Source organism: Solea solea, unplaced genomic scaffold (genome assembly GCF_958295425.1).
Source record: "Solea solea unplaced genomic scaffold, fSolSol10.1 scaffold_55, whole genome shotgun sequence".
Lineage (NCBI taxonomy): Eukaryota > Metazoa > Chordata > Actinopteri > Pleuronectiformes > Soleidae > Solea > Solea solea.
In genome coordinates this window covers 187,501-190,000 of record NW_026704055.1, presented here as the reverse complement: position 1 = coordinate 190,000, position 2,500 = coordinate 187,501, and the positions used below count along the sequence as shown (strand labels likewise).

Genomic DNA, 2,500 nt, shown 5'->3' with positions numbered 1-2,500 from the left:
CTGACCTTTGCTTACAACTACGTCATCGGGGGAGAGCGCGGACGCAGTACCCCACCAGCAAAAATTATGCAGTCAAGATTCCCACGTTTGGGGAATTTGCAGGGGTCAGCACAACCAGAGTGCAATGGCTGAGCCTCGCCCTGGGTGAACCACCTTCTTGATCATGGTGTCTCCCCTGCCAGGTAAGTATGAGGTGTACTTGCCCAGCACTGGGTGGCTGTTCCCAGACACAGCTCTTTGGCCGATGGTGCAGGAAATGGATAGTCCCAGAGTCCAATGCCTTGACTCAGGTGCTCGTTAATGCTGTGCTGTGTTCAACTTCAACCTCCAGCACACATTGGAGAGGAAACACTCGACCTTTTCACTGGCATACCTGGCTGTCATTTCCTATAGATTCAGCAACAACTGGACCTGACGGCACCAACAGCAGCTTACCCATCTCGGTGTAGCTTCCAAATACTGGAATAGAGTGTAGCAGGTAGTGGCGATAAAGGCTCTGATCCTGGAAGCTAAGCAGGGTCGGGCCTGGTTAGTACTTGGATGGGAGACTGCCTGGGAATACCAGGTGCTGTAAGCTTTTACACTGCAGCACACTTTTACACTGCAGCACGCTTTGACACTGCTGCTTCCTTACAAGAAACGTGGGCTTGCAATCACGTTGACGCACGGCACACGTTAATGTCCTTCCAGTTTCAGCCTTGCTTTGGTTTTCACAGAAAAAAAGAGAACGGTGCACCGTTCCTGGTTGCACTGCAATACCAGGTTAATGCAAGGAGTGAAGAGAGCAAGCCCCAGGTTTCACCGCCCAATGCTCAAAAATGCATTTAATATGGGAAGGATGTTTTCAGGGACCAGCCAAAAGAGGGTTTTTATCTGTGGCGATGTGAACATTGACTTACTCAACCCGAAACGAAATACGATGATTGATGACTTCATTAATATGATGTATACGATGGGCCTACAACCCCTCATTACACGTCCAAGCAGGTTCACGACACACAGTGCGACCCTAATTGATAATATTTTCACAAATATTATAGGGACAGGCATAACAAGAGGACTACTGATAAACGACATAAGCGACCACCTGCCAATCTTTGCTATCTATGACTGGAAGCACACTGTTACACAGACACAGAATAGAAATATATACAGAAGGGTCAGGACTGAAAAAGGGATGCTTACACTGAAAAACGAACTAATGAGGCAGGACTGGAACGAGGTCTACAAAGAAACAGATGTAAATGATGCTTATGATTCCTTTTTGCAAATATTTAACACGTTGTATAATAGACACTGTCCTGTAATGAAAAGACACACAAATCAGAAAAATGAGGGGAAACCATGGTTAACAAAAACGTTGATAAACGCCTGCAAGAAGAAAAACACCCTGTACAGACAGTACATGAGATTAAGGACAGAACATTCAGAAACGAGATACAAACAATATAGGAACAAACTAAATAGCATCCTAAAGGACTGCAAAAAAGAATACTACAGTAATCTGCTGGCAGAAAACATGAGCTATACTAAAAAACTATGGGACATTCTAAATGATGTGATCAAAAGCAATAACACCAAACCTAGCTATCCTCTCTACTTCAAGGACAAAAACACTAAGGAAGATAACAAAGAAATCATAGCAGAAAGATTTAATGAATTTTTCGTCAATGTGGGGCCGAATTTGGCAAAGAACATTCCTGACTCACTCCTTCACTGGGACCACTTTGATAAGGACAGAGACAGAAATCTAAGCACAATGTTTCTCACCCCAGTGAAGGACAGAGAGATTACACACCTGGTCAACAAATGTGTAGCAAAAACATCCACGGATGTTGACGACCTCGACATGAAGCTAATTAAGAAAGTAATAGTTGAAATCGTTTCACCCTTAACACACATCTGCAACCTGTCATTTCAAACTGGGACATTTCCCACCAAAATGAAAGTGGCGAAAGTAGTGCCATTGTTTAAGAAAGGTGACATACATGAATTTACAAATTACAGACCAGTCTCAATACTACCACAATTGTCAAAAATTTTGGAGAAACTATTTAACGAAAGGCTAGACAACTTCATTAACAAACACAATCTGCTATATGATAGCCAATATGGATTCAGAAGAAACCACTCGACGGCTCTAGCTTTAACTGAGTCTGTGGAAACCATTACTGACGCCATTGATCAAAAATTACATTCAATAGGAATATTCATAGACCTGAAAAAGGCATTTGACACCATCAACCATGATATTTTGATAGCTAAACTGGAGAGATACGGTATAAGAGGCATAGCACCGGAATGGGTCAAGAGTTATCTTCACAACAGATCTCAATATGTTAAGATGGGAGATTGCACATCGACTTGCTTGGACATAATTTGTGGGGTTCCACAAGGATCAGTGCTCGGCCCTAAACTGTTTATACTATACATTAATGACATATGCAAGGTATCCAATATTCTGAAATTAACATTATTTGCAGATGATACTAATATTTTC

The 2,500-nt window shown here is 42.3% G+C and overlaps 1 non-coding gene and 1 pseudogene across 1 annotated transcript; both read right to left on the bottom strand.

The window, feature by feature from the left end:
* Positions 1-26: 26 nt before the first annotated feature.
* On the bottom strand, positions 27-190 carry LOC131450740 (U1 spliceosomal RNA). Its single transcript, XR_009235632.1, has one exon. It is a non-coding gene; the product is annotated as a U1 spliceosomal RNA (small nuclear RNA).
* A 535-nt stretch (positions 191-725) lies between these two features.
* Positions 726-868, bottom strand: LOC131450817 (U2 spliceosomal RNA; annotated as a pseudogene).
* Between the last annotated feature and the right edge of the window lie 1,632 nt (positions 869-2,500).